Source organism: Lissotriton vulgaris, chromosome 2_1 (assembly GCF_964263255.1).
Source record: "Lissotriton vulgaris chromosome 2_1, aLisVul1.2, whole genome shotgun sequence".
In the NCBI taxonomy this organism is placed as follows: Eukaryota; Metazoa; Chordata; class Amphibia; order Caudata; family Salamandridae; genus Lissotriton; species Lissotriton vulgaris.
The window spans coordinates 1994259533-1994274126 of NC_141687.1; the positions used below are offsets into that span (position 1 = coordinate 1994259533).

At 40.5% G+C, this 14594-nt stretch overlaps 1 protein-coding gene across 1 annotated transcript in view; it reads left to right on the forward strand.

Annotated features, from left to right (window-relative positions):
• IL16 (interleukin 16) overlaps positions 1-14594 on the forward strand; it is a 471977-nt gene that overhangs the window by 270417 nt on the left and 186966 nt on the right. The window lies entirely within an intron of this gene.

The window sequence follows — 14594 nt, forward strand, 5'->3', positions numbered from 1 at the left end:
GTACAATAGCTGAATTGCCAGACATCTGCAGAGACTCAAGATTCATTTTCAAGATCTGATTAAAGATTGAAGGGCTTTCTGCATACCCCTGGGGAACTCTGCACCATACCAAAACTCTATCAATAAACACAAATGAGAGCAGAATAGAGAAAACGGCCTGACAAAGATCCACAATAGTAAAACACATTGCTGTTTAGGAGATCTGAAATAGTACTGTTGCTGGATTTGGAACCACGGGACAACTGTGTTGTTAATTTTTCAAAGATCCCATTCAAGCCTAAATTTCCCTGAAAAATACCATACGTCCATGTTAACAGTATATCTTAAATCAGGAGGTAGATCCTCTACCGTTCTCACAGGATATAATCATACAGCTGTTTCATGCTGGGCGATTTTAAATTCAACATCTTCATCATGCATTTGAAATTTAACACCATCCAGTGTACAGTAAATAGTGTAATTTAACTTGCAAAAAAGATCTCTTCCTAACAGATCTACAGAACTTGAATCACATAACACAAATTGGTGATCTTCCTCAAATGAACCTATTTTTACAGGGACTTTCTTTAACCAGCTCAGTTATTTGCTTATTTCTAACACCTACAACTTGGAGCTTCTTTCCAGAGAGGGGCAGGTCTGTATGTGCTCTCTCTTCTAATGCCCGAGTGTGGTACAACGGTGACAAGGAGTTGATTTTTTTCAACATTGCAGTGTCTTTTCCTGAATTTGGATCAACCGAAGCACCATGACCTCTTCCCTGTGAGACACCAACCCACATGGCGTAATTTGACATCAAACCTGAAAAACAACAGCTTGCACTCCACCAACATTTTCTCCATGCAATTGATTCTGAAATTCCGTTTGAGCCAGTTCAGGCAGCGCTAGCATAAACCACTCCTTAAGTCTCTTCTGCTTAATTTCCTGCTCATCACTACAGTGTTATGCATACCTCAGGATCTCATCTAGAGGTATTCTGTTGTATATGCGTAATGATCTCTGGTTGCAATCTAAGAATGAACTGTTACATAAAACTCCATATATATCCCTTTTCAGTTTTTGTTTTCCGCTGTGTTGTTTGAACACTTGTAACAATCGTTTATAGTAAGGATGCAATGATTCTTTAGCTTCTTGTGTAGTTCTATTAATCTTTAACCAATCAATGTCTCTTGTTGAAACTTTACCTTTCAAAAAGGTAACCACCTCATCATACTTGGTCATTAGCACAGGTGAGGGTACATGAGTACGTGCATCTCTTGGAGGCTCGGAACATGGCCACTGCACGGCTATCTCGAGTTCGGCCCACAAATCACTAGGTACCACAATATCAAAGAACTCATAAAAGTTTGTCCGCAAAATCATTGAAATGTTTACAAATCTTTTAGCTTGTGTATACCACTGTGCCGGATTCTCTCTCAGCTTTGGAAAGTTGTTCATAAATGTTGGATGATCACCTCTACTAAACAGTGCATGAACATACCCTCCTCCTGGTATTTCCCTCATAGGAAAGAGTAAACCCTTATCTTCATTTGGGGGTGCTGGTGGTGACTTACCATTCATTTTGGTGGTTTCTGTTTGTTTCCCTTTTGTATTGCCCACTTACTCTCTAAGCTGTCAAAATCGCTCCATTTAAGGCTGCCCGTTACCAATTCCGCAATGTGTAATATCATCCCGAAGATCTTATTGTCACAAGAGCATCTTCATCTACTTGTGCCCTGGAATATTTTTGTACGGGTACAGTCTTAGAAAAATCCATCTTGCATTTTCCTGCCAATTCAGATAATGTATCATAAGTAGCAGCTTCACGTCTTGTGATCTCCTTACTTAGATATACCAATTAATTCTCCTGGTATTGATTCAAACGTGAAATATCTAAGTATCCTCTAATACTCTCCTCTAGTTCCACTTTCAGTTATGGGACATTTAAGGACCTCGCTCTTTCCTGGCAAGTTGATGGTCTCTCTGTTTCTCCCATCCATTTATTTTCTAACGTGTCTTCAAACCACGGGGGAATAATCCCATTGTCAAATGATCTTGTCTCCCCCTGTGCAATTGGTATCATAAAGACAATTCTCCTCTCTCCTGTCAATGTTTGAACATTTGTTTTTGGTGTGTGTTCAGACAATAATTTATGAATTTTTTGATGTTGAGATAAACCCTGTTGCAGCTACTCCTACTATAGCACCTTGAACAACAGAATTCTGAACAATCTTTATTGTTGCAGTGGCAACAGGCACTGCCAATGTCTGAGCTGATACAACTTGTGTCATTTGGGGCAGGAATAGTCACAATTGATGCCGTAACACTGGGAGCAATTCCAGTTTGGGCTGCTTCAGCTGGTGCAGGTGTAATCAGATGTACTGGAAGTGGTTTTACTATCTGAATTGTAATCAGATTAACAGAGCTGTAGCCACTGTAGCACTAGTGGTTGTAACACCCTCCGTATTCATGATAAAGGCCACATTTAGTGGTAAATGTGAGGACAACAAGGCATCTAAAATGTCATCCCCTAAATTACTATCGGTGTCTGTTTTCTTGCAGCTTCCTCACCATCATTTCCCTGTTTCAGAATTTGTTTTAGACTTTTCAGTAGTTATAGCTGGGTACATCCTAGCTCCCTTGACTTTACACTTCCTCCACCTTTGTGGCCTTCACTCCACTAAGCATCTACATAATGTCGCAATGCTCCCTTTGCTCTATTCTGGTACCTTTCTTTCTCCTTGACATGAGCCATTTGCTTACACGCATTTAATGCTTCATAGTGTGGGGGTCTATGAGATGGTTTCATTTCATATAACTTTTCTCTTAAAATGTAAACAATCTTTAAATTAAAAGTATCATGTTGTGTAAATTGGAATGGTCCTACATTTTTAGTGATCTTACACCATTGATGAAGCCACAAACATGTGTGGAGCCCTATGTTTGTTGCTATATAATGAGTTTGCATACCTTCCAGTGGTGCGTCTTCACCCTCCCGAACAGGGACTCACACATCACCCCTCATCAAATCTCCAAGGGATTTGAAACAATTTATGTTTGCAAATATTAAACAGCAAAGGAACAGTAATCAAATTAAAAAACTTCAATGTTTTGTTCAGTTAACAATTTAATATATGTCAGTACTTTCCTCCAATCCTGTACAATTCTTCTTTCACAAACCTACCACAGCTTAATGATTGATGACTCGTCAACCAATCTCAATGTGGCACTTGCTTTTACAGACCTATCTCTGACGTAATTCTTTGCTCCTTGTAGTGGTTCACCATCTTTTACAATTTTCTTGTGCACAAAATTCTTCAACTCTAAGCAAGCCCAATAATAAAATTAATTTTGTCTGCTCCACAAAAGAATTCAAAGTAGACCATCCATACTAGAAACAAGCGGAATTAAGGTTTTAACATCCTCTGACTCTACACATACATAGAAACGAAATCTGGACCCGTGGGAGATCACCCTGACTGATATAACTTCCTGTTTGTGCAACAGGTTCCACTAACTACCAATCAGTATTATTACAATCACAACAAAGTGTTGTGGTCCCTATCTCAATTGTGCCTCACAAATCTTCACCACAAATCTTAACAGACAAATAACACCAAAATGTCTACGATCACCTTATGTGTCCGAAAAGTCAATTGCTCAACATCTATATAAAAACAAATATTGTATTGACTTTACCATAACACAAAATATACAACTTCAACACAATGGCATACTCTTAATCAGACAACTGAGATGCATAACCCTATAGATACTCACACCTCCACCACTGCTACTGTCTTCGCCAACAGCAAACTCCTTCAGTCTTCAAGGTCTGGCTTTGGGCTTAATGGATATAAGCAAATCTCAATTGGGGCAAATTATTTTGGCTCCTTTCTCTTGTGACCTAAACCTTTCTCTCGCTACCACTTGAGAGAGTGGAGTTTTCTGTATCTAAATCTTCGGGTAAAATTGTTTTTCAGCCCCAGCCACTGGTCGTATGGACCTGTAATCACTGACAAGGATAAATAAGGAGGGATCGTCTACATAGCAATAAATCAGCATAGACTTTCAGTTCAGTCAATAAAGAGAATTAGTGTGAGTTAAAGGATTTTATTTTTCAAGTCTTTTCATTTTTCATCTTTTTATTCGTTAGGTATTAATGTTTGGATTTCAACTGAAAAAGTTAGTATAATTCATCAATTGGTATTTGATTATAAACAAAAATAAAATATTTTCTATAATTACAGTTAACATAGTAATAATACAACAAGCATGAGCCATTAATGAAATTGCACATTCTAAATAGGCAGGGGTAATAAGTGAATAAAGGTGTCAGTTTAGAAACCCAATGAAGAGCTCTGATGAGAGAGAGAAATCTCTGCGCAAGCATGAAGCCTTTGCATTATAAGTTGGAAAGTATTCTCAGCTCAAAGATATCAGCAGACAATTCAGTAAAGTCTAAGTAAGGCAGCCTCTCATGAAGAGAAGGCATCAGAAACTCAAAGGCAAGTCGCTAGTCAGAGGTTCAGGGAAGGAATCCTACTGCTCAAGGAACACACACTAATATAAACACAAATAGTGTATGTTGCAACATTATTTTCTTTCTTCTTCTGAGTCTTCCAATAGATTATAAGCAAACTTCTGGGAATAAGCAAACTCCCCATTTTCTCAGAGGTGCACAATATGCTTTCAGACATTGAACCTTGAAAAGTTACATCGTTGATGTTTTGCTGTCCAGACAGCTCTTCCCATGAATCATTCTTCTGGTCACCTCCTATTCTCTTGTTGAGAACTCACTATCATATGTCTAAAACATAACAAATGCCTATTCACTAGCTAACAGAAGGCTTCAGGAAAAATACAACATTTGAAATTAAAGGAAAAACATTGTGCACAAACAACTATTTAATGTGTAAAAACATGCCTTTCAGTGTTCATTCATTATTTTTTAGTTAACATGGCATTGACAGTTAGGTCAACTTAAATACACATATTTTATTTATTTTCAAGGCTTTAATATTTAAGTATGATTACCTAATACAAATTTTGCCTTTAACATATGTTTTATTTAAATGTAAGCTTTGCACATTAGTAGTAAAAGCATTTTGTTCAGTAATAAAAGTTGCGCCAATTGTGTGACACAGCTTTGGACGTCCTGAAATCGGCTGGTGAGCTTTGTCCAAGAAGGGATCACAGGGGATTCTAGCCGTGGAATATTTCGAAATGTTTTAGTGAATGAATGGAGGTGAAAGTAAAAAGACTCCCAAGTGGAGTATATGTGAAGATGGTGGCTTTACCTCTCACAGGGGGGTTTTCCTCAGGTTCTGATTTGCTGCACTAGGCACTTAGCTGACGGTTAAGAGTCTCAGCAGTCAAAATGAAGGTTTTGTTTAAGAACTTGGTGCTTCTTACACCATTGTTTTAAGTGTCAGTCACTAGACTGAGAACCTAAAAAAGATTTCTCCTCATCAGATGAGTTATTCCTGTAAAAACATACATAGAAAAAATGGTACTTCAGTTAGCGTGTCTAGATAATATAAACATTACAACAGATTGAAATGGCTTTCACCCGACAATGGGTGGTTAAAGGGAAGCCTACCCATAGTTATTTCCTTATTTCAAGAAGACTGGATAACTACTGGACGAACCACTATGAAACACCACATATTATTCTTTGGCAAAACTCACATTGAGAAAAGGCTTATAACAGAGTGTCCAAATGCGTTGTGCTCTTTGTCCTCCACCCTCATCAACAGTAACAAGCACACATGTGTAACGGGACAATAGTTCAAGTGTTGGTAAAGAACTCTGTGATTTCAGAGCCTCAACATGAGAGAAAGATAGGCTATTCCTTCACTGTACTTTAAGAGCCTAATAAACAGACCGATAGATATAGAAATGGGAAAGGCAATATATGTATATTAAAGCCTATTACCTTGCTTGGCAGTTTGGGCTGGACTGTTCCCATGGGGCACTGGGTCAAGACTGATTTGCACATGGCCAGGTCTAAACTAGGGAGGGGGAACATCGTTTACGACACGATTTTTACACCGCAGTGCCTTTACCCCGCAGCTATTACAACGCAAGTCGTTACTACGACTTGCGCTGGATGGCGCTGTGGGATAAGGAATCTTGCAATTTTATATTCCAACACCTTCCCTACTGTTACGGGGACTGGTGATTCCTAAATCCACGCCCTACAACGCAAGTCGTTGTAACGACTTGCGTTGTAAGACTTGCGTGGTAAAGGCATGCGTTGTTACAACATGCGTTGTAACAACGTACATCCCTAGAGAGGCATGGTGAGCAAAATAATGATGGATTTAACCCAGATCTCTTGACTGGGGGGTGAATGTTTTGATTTTTTCTGCATTCTGTCCATCAATTGTGTGTCTTTTGGTTTCTCGCCCTAAGTGCACCGGGTATGCCCAGAAGTGGGTACCTGGCTCACAGTGCCACTGGATTCAAGCTATCCTGGCTGATGAGGATGCTTGTTTCCAGTCCAGGGAGGGCCTGGCTTGGTAGTTCGGGCTGGACTGTTCTCATGAGGCACATGGTCAAGACTGATTTGCATATGGCATGGTGAGCAAAAGAATGATGGATTTACCCCAGATCTCTTGACTGGGGGTGAATGCTTTGATTTGTTCTGCATTCAATCCATCAGTTGTGTGTCTTTGGCTTTCTCGCCCTAAGTGCGCTGGGTATGCCCAGATGTGGATCCTGGGCTCACTGTGCCACTGGATCCAAGCTATCCTGGCTGATGAGGGGCGAAACCCTGAAACCGGTCATTGGATGCTTGTTTCCGGTCCAGGGAGGGCCTGGCGCGGCATGGTGAACAAAATAATGATTAATTTAACCCAGATTTCTTGACTGGGGGTGAATGTTTTGATTTTTTCTGCATTCCGTCCATCAATTGTGTGTCTTTTGGTTTCTCACCAGAAGTGCACCGGGTATGCCCAGACGTCGGTCCCGGGCTCACTGTGCCACTGGATTCGAGCTATCCTGGCTGATGAGGTGTGAAACCCCGAAACCTGTCATAGGATGCTTGTTTCCGGTCCAGGGAGGACCTGGTGTGGCAGTTCAGGGTGGACTGTTCCCATGAGGCACAGGGTCAAGACTGATTTGCATATGGCCAGGTAAACTGGGATGGCATGGTGAGCAAAAAAATTATGGATTTAACCCAGATCTCTTGATTGGAGGTGACTGTTTTGATTTGTTCTGCATTCCATCCATCAATTGTGTGTCTTTTTCTTTCTCGCCCTATGTGCGCCAGGTATGCCCAGACGTGAGTTCCTAGGCTCACTGTGCCACTGGATACAAGCTATCCTGGCTGATGAGGGGCGAAACCCCGAAACCGGTCCTAGGATGCTTGTTTCTGGTCTAGGGAGGTCTTGGCTTGGCAGTTCGGGCTGGACTGTTCCCATGAGGCACAGGGTCAAGACTGATTTGCATATGGCCAGGTCTAAACTGGGGAGCTTAGGGAACAAAAGAATGATGGATTTAACCCATATCTCTTGACTGGGGGTGAATGTTTTGATTTGTTCTGCATTCCGTCCATCAATTGTGTGTCTTTTGCTTTCTCGCCCTAAGTGTGCCAGGTATGCCCAGAAGGGGATCCCGGGCTCATTGTGCTACTGGATTCAAGCTATCCTGGCTGATATGGGGTGACACCCCGAATCCGGTCCTAGGATGCTTGTTTCTGATCCAGTGAGGAACTGGCTGGGCAGTTCGGGCAGGACTGTTCCCATGAGGCACAGGTTCAAGCCTGATTTGCATATGGCCTGGCCTAAACTGGGGTGGCATGATGAGCAAAAGAATGATGGATTTAACCCAGATCTCTTGACTGGGGGTGGATGTTTTGATTTGCTCTGCATTCTGTCCATCACTTGTGTGTATTGAAAAGAAGCATATGTTGAATTTAAACATTATATGCCCTGTTAGACATAGGGGTCGCTAATTGGCAGAGATATGCACCTTTGTCCAAATAGGGACACTTTCTTCTAGTCTAGGTAAGGAAGTTACACACTTTAGATAACCTCTGCTCACCCCCTTGGTAGCTTGGCACAAGCAGATAGGCTTATTCCCAAAGGCAAAGTGTAAAGTATTTGTACCCACACACACAGTAACACAGCGAAAACACCACAAATGGATACCACACCAGATAAAAAAAGTAAGTATCTTCATCTAAACCAAACGACAAAAATCCAACATACGTCTAACAAGATATCACTTTTAAAATAGTTTCTTGCAAAAATAGAATTGTAGAAATAAAATAGCTCCACCTTGGTCTATTACGACGTCTTGACCGGCACAAATCCAAAGTATGGCGCCAACCGCGATGTGCGTGTGCCGGCCAAGGTGTTACAAAGACCCCCAAACAACAGTACCTTGGAAAACGACGTCAACAAGTGATGCATGGCGTCGTAGAGCTGAGGCGGTGGTGCTGAGGCAAAGCTGGTTCCCTTCTGCCATGGGGAGGTGAGGCATTAAGTCCGCGAGGAGTTGAGCCGTGCCGTGCAGGTTTGTAGCCCAGCTGTGGTTTGCCATGTCAAGTGAAGGTATATTTATACCTTAAAGGTGTTAGGGAATGCCAGTATTGACGTAAAAGTCAAGCAAAGGAACGTCATAAATGAACCCCTAAGGAATAGATGTTCATGCATAATAAATTAGTTCTTGGAGAAATCAATAATCCAAGCAAGGGGAAATCCTAAAGGCTTAAGAGTCTGGTTTTCCAAGAACTCGTTGTGACGTGGATGGACCGATATAGGTGACCATGCCTGTGTTTGGTTAGCATGGATAATGCCTCAATAAGGTTTGGAGTTCTATGCCTAAATAGGACAATGTGAAGTGTGCCTATATAAGGGCATAAATCGGAAAACCTATATACAGTATCTAAATCGATAGTTGCAGGTGAAGTCTTTGTGGCCCTAAGGCTTCAGAACAGGAGGCCAGAAAACACAGGCCTTTGGAGATTCTTCTTCAAGCAGGTTCACAGCAAATTTGCAGTCTTTGTCCTTTCCTTGGCAGAAGCAGCAGCTGCAGGCCAACCCAGCAAAGCACACACAGCAAAGGGGCAGTACTCCTGCTTACAACTCTCCAGCTCTTCTCCTTGGCAGATGTTTCTCTTGAGTCCAGAAGTGATCTAATTCTCTGGGGTTTAAGATCCAATACTTATACCTCATTTTCTCTTAGTTTTCTTAGTGGCAAGAGTCTCTGAGCCCAATTCAAACCAGTTCTGTCCTCTCTAGTGCAGCGTGACCACAGGAGGTGGAGACATTTAAGGAGACACAGACTTTTCAAGTGCAGGCGAAACTGCTCCCACCACTCTAAATGCAGCCAAGGGTCAAGGACTATTTAGCCCAGCTATGAGTCTCCCAGGAAAGGCAGCACACCCCTCTAACCCCCCCTTGTGGCTGTCTACAGTGAATGCACATCTCCAGCTTCTGTCACTCCAAAATCAGATAGTCAATACAGAAGCGGCAGAGGGGCACAGAATAGTTAAACAAGAAAATGCCTTCTTTCTAAAATTTATACCAAAGGGGATGATGGACGGAGCGTTGGAGCAAATCAAACACTCACTCCCAGTCAACTGATCTGGGTTTAATCCATCATCATTCTTTAGCTCACTCCACCACCCTAGTTCCCAAGTGGCCATATGCAAATCAGTCTTACCCTGTGCCTCATGGGAACCGTCCAGCCCGAACTGCCAAGCCATGTCTTCCCTGGACCGGAAACAAGCATCCTGGGACCGGTTTCTGGCTAATCAGCCGTCATCAGCCAGGTTAGCTTGAATCCAGTGGCAAAGTGAGCAAGGGACCCACGTCTGGGCATACCCTGCCAACTTATTTCGAACAAAGCGATACCAAAGGGGATGATGGACGGAGCGTTAGAGCTAATCAAACACTCCCCCGAGTCAACTGATCTGGGTTTAATCCATCATCATTCTTTAGCTCACTCCACCACCCCAGTTCAGACATAGCCATATGCAAATCAGTCTGACCCTGTGCCTCATGGGAAGAGTCAAGCCCGAACTGCCAAGCCATGTCTTCCCTGGACCGGAAACAAACATCCTGGGACCGGTTTCTGGCTAATTAGCCGTCATCAGCCAGGCTAGCTTGAATCCATAGGCAAAGTGAGCAAGAGACCCACGTCTGGGCATACCCTGCCAACTTAAGGCAAACAAAGTGATACCAAAGGGGATGATGGACGAAGCGTTGGAGCAAATCAAACACTCACCCCTAGTCAACTGATCTGGGTCTTTCTAAAAGTGGCTTTTTCAAACATTCAATTTAAAAACCATCCCCCTAAAAAGATGGGTTATTAAATTCAGAGTTCAGAGAGCCTAAACTCCATTACTCTATCTTGTCCCAATGGAAAGTTATACTTGTAAGATGTTACAAAGCAATTCCAATGTTAGCCATGGGACAGATAGCCTTTCATTAGTGAAAAACTACTTTGGTAGTATTTCACTATCAAGACATATAAAACACACTAGCACATGTCCTACCTTTAACATACACTGCACCCTGCCCAGCGGCGTACCTTCAGCCTACATAAGGGGCTCCTTACATGTCAGAAAAGGGAAGGTTGAGGCCTGGCAAGTGGGTGCACTTGTCAGGTCGATATGACAGTTTAAAACTGTGCACGTAGACACTTGAGTGGTAGGTCTGAGATAGAGGTACTGGGCTACTCATGTGTGTGGCACAAGCAGTGCTGCAGGACCACTAGTAGCATTTGATTTACAGGCCCTGGCACGCTTAGTGCACTTTAGTAGGGACTTACCAGCAAATCAAAAATGCCAATTATGGATAACCAATCATAGTTCAAATTTAAACAGGGAGCACTGAACTTTGACACTGATCAGCAGTGGCAAAGTGCCTAAAGCAACTATGCCAGAAAAAACGAATTGTATCATACCATCAAAAATACAGGAGGTAGAGGAAAAAAGTCAGGAGAAACCACATCAAGGATGCCAAGTCTAACATGCCATGACATTGAAAACTCAAAAGTGTTGTTTTTACTGCAGAAAGGCCGGTAATCTCATTGGCTAACGTGGTCTTTCACTAGTCCACGCGCTAAGTGCTAACTTCCATTTACGACCACCGAATATAGTACTTCAATGTATCAAATGATTTGTTACATTTAATCCAACTTATTGCTGAAGTCAATTTAAAGTCACTTTTAATGCAAAAGTTGCTTTAGAAAGTTGCCACTTTCTAGCTTCGAAGTTCAAGTATCCATTTCTGATTAACTTCAGCAGCTATCACATGAGACAGCCTGCTGCCCTCCTGCCAAGAAGTCTGAAGCACTCTCGAGAATGGGGATCAAAATGACTATTGGCGGGAAAAGGTGTGATCTCCTCCTGCAGGATAGCCAGAGAGCTGTGACCACAGATGGCCCTGGTTCAAAGAGGCTACCACCTCTGGCAGGCAAATGTGAATCACCCTGCAGCCGCCTGCCTTTCCCTTTGTGCAAGTAGACTGGATGGGATTTCTTCCAAGGTCAAAATAATATTCTGGACACACCTCCGGGTTGGACTGAGACAATAAAACAAGCCTCCAAACATGCAAGAAAGGGACCAATACACTGATGTTTCAGAGAAGCCTGTGGGACACAGTCTGATTGCTCTATAGGCCAGCTCAAAGTTAAAAAGGCTCTGTCCAAGGTAGGAGGAGTCTGACATCTTGTTCTTGGGCAGAACGGTGCACTGTGGGGTTGTTTATTGCCAACCCCACAGGAAATTATTTAAAAGTGGGCAGGCTTGAGCCTTAGGAATAGTAGCTCCATTGGCTAATGGGCCCTTCCCACCCACAAACTTGAAATTGGCATAAAAATGGCACCCAGGCTATCAGCCAATAAACACTACTGCACTTGGAAAGAATAGAAGTGGGACTGCACCTGCTATACCTGTGGATCTCAGAAAAAAGAATGGCTGCGCCAAGGACGACTGCATCTTCCATGCCTCCCGAGCTAAGACATCACTTTCGAAAGAGATGGGCTCCTCCTGCTGTTGAACCCGTGGAGAGAAGCCACAATGGCGGGACCTACTCCAACTCATGCCATAGGACACTGCTTGTGAAGTCCAAGGGCGAGTTGTCTAGCATCCTGTTGAGCTTCAGGGACACAAAAGCTAAAGAAGCCCTGCACCTGCAAAGAGCTCAGCTGGCAAGTTCGCCCTGGACTTTCCCTGGACTTCGTGGAGAAGCCTGAGAGATGGAGGGCCCGATTCACAGAACTAACTTTAGACAAAATCCTAAACTTACTACTTTTGATATTCACAGAAGTTAGGATTTTGCCTTAAGACAGACTTAAGACAGACTTAAGACAGGCTTAAGTTAGGATTCTGTCTTAAGTCTGTCTTAAGTCTGTTTTAAGACAAAATCCTAACTTCTGTGAATACCAAAAGTAATACGTTAAGGATTTTGTCTTAAGTTAGTTCTGTGAATCAGCCCCGAAGTTCTGGCCCCCAAAAGGTTCCTTTTAGGTCCTGGATCCTTGTCTTGTTCATGAGTGTACTCTTTCTCGCCACAGAACTGCAACTTGCTAATTTAAAGATAAAAACAATGGTTTTAGAGCACAGATTCCAAGGTTTGAAGACTACCACTACTTGCCGGTTTTGTGGATTGTCTCGAACATCACAGAGAACCAAGGTTTTGACCAGATTTTGTATGTCTTCCAAATTTGAACCTAAAGCCAGACTCAAGCCTCAGAGGACTCTGCTGACCTCACAGTTGATGAGAAAATCAACCAGAAAAGTTTCTAACTGCGGAGTTAAAATTAAAATCTTGACCAAGACCAACGGGGTCCCAGCATATGAACCCAACTTTTATCGTTGTCAGCCTAGAACTAGTTATTTACAAACGTTTTAAAACTTTTCCACACTTTTTGGAGCAGTGATTCTGCAAAAATCATAACTTTGGTTCCCTTCGTCAGATTTTTGTGATTTTTATGTCTATTTGAAGATACAAATATACTCTTTTTTTATAAACTGGAGTGTGGTTTTTATTCTGTCATGTTACCTATTGTCTATTTTGGCATTAAGACAGAATATCGAGTTGGAAGCATCGACTTACACAAATATCAAGTTGGAAATATAGTCACACAGAAATATTGACAGCATGAATATCGCGGTCAAGAATATCAAATTTAAGGTAAAAATATTGTTTTCAAAAATATAGAAGTCATTAATATTGTTTGCAAAAATATAGCTGTTGAAAATATCGATTTTCTATTTAGTATTATGTATTTTAGTTTATATTTTAAATGTATATGATGTATTTGTTTGTATAAGTATTGTTTATGTTTTTTTATAGGTGTTACATTTTTAGTAGTTATACAATTTATTTTAAGTACATTTTGCATTTTTTAGTACTGTAGCGGGTTGTGGGTTTATAGGCGAATAGGGTGGGAAGTAATTTAATTATAATAAATATTTGATTATTTTGTATTTATTAATATTAATTAATTAATTGGTAATTAACTATGGTAATTGTGTAGTTCTTTTTAGGCTCGGGTTGTGGGGTGTATGGGGTAAAGGGTGGTAGGTAATTTATTTGTAATGAAATATTTATTAGTTGATAATTAATGTTAATTAATTAATTGGTAATTAATTATGAAAATTGTGTCTTTTTGTAGGTGCAGGTTGTGGGGTTTAAAGGGGTAAACGGTGGGAAGTAATTTTTGCTTGATTAATAATTAGTTGGTAATTCAAAAATTGTAATATTAAATATATTTGTATTTAAATTTTTAACATATTTATGTATTTATTTATTTATTTTGTTTTTTAAATATTTTTGTTGTTAATATTTTGTTTGTTTTTAATTTCGAACTGACTGGAGTGGGAATATTATTTTTTACCCCTCTGCTATCCAACACTATCCCTACTGTTACACTCACGGGAGTGGGAATAGTAATTTTTACCCCTCCTCTATCCAACACTTTCCTCACTGTTAAACTCACTGGAGTGGGAATAGTAAATTTTACCACTCCGCTATCCAACACTTTCCCTACTGTTACACTGATTGGCGTGGGAGTAGTACATTTTATCCCGCCACGATCCAACACTTTCCCTACTGTTACACTTACTGGAGTGGGAATAGTCATTTTTACCCCTCCACTACCCAACACTTTCCCTACTGTTGCACACACTGGAGTGGGAAATTTGTTTGAAGATTTTTAAATAGTTTATTATTTTAATTTATAATAGAATGTGTTCTTTTTTATTAGATTTTATGTTATTTTACATATATATATATATTTGTACTTTTTTATACAATTTTTAAATAAATAAATACATTTAATTAAATAGTTTAATAATTGTTTTAGAGTAAATATACATAATAATTATTATGAATGCGTGTTTAACTTTTGTTATATTTGTTAAAATGTATATTAAATTTACTTTATTTTTTATATTAATTTTATTAGTTAACATATTTAATATGTATTATTTTATGTTTTATATATACATATATTAGTGGTTTTAAAGGTATTTTACACATATTATCTACTTTTATGTCACTGATGTTATAAACTGTATTTTACAGCTATTAAGAAACTGAAATGCTGATGTAATTTGAAAAAGAAAGACAGATCTCAGCACATGTAAATATTTA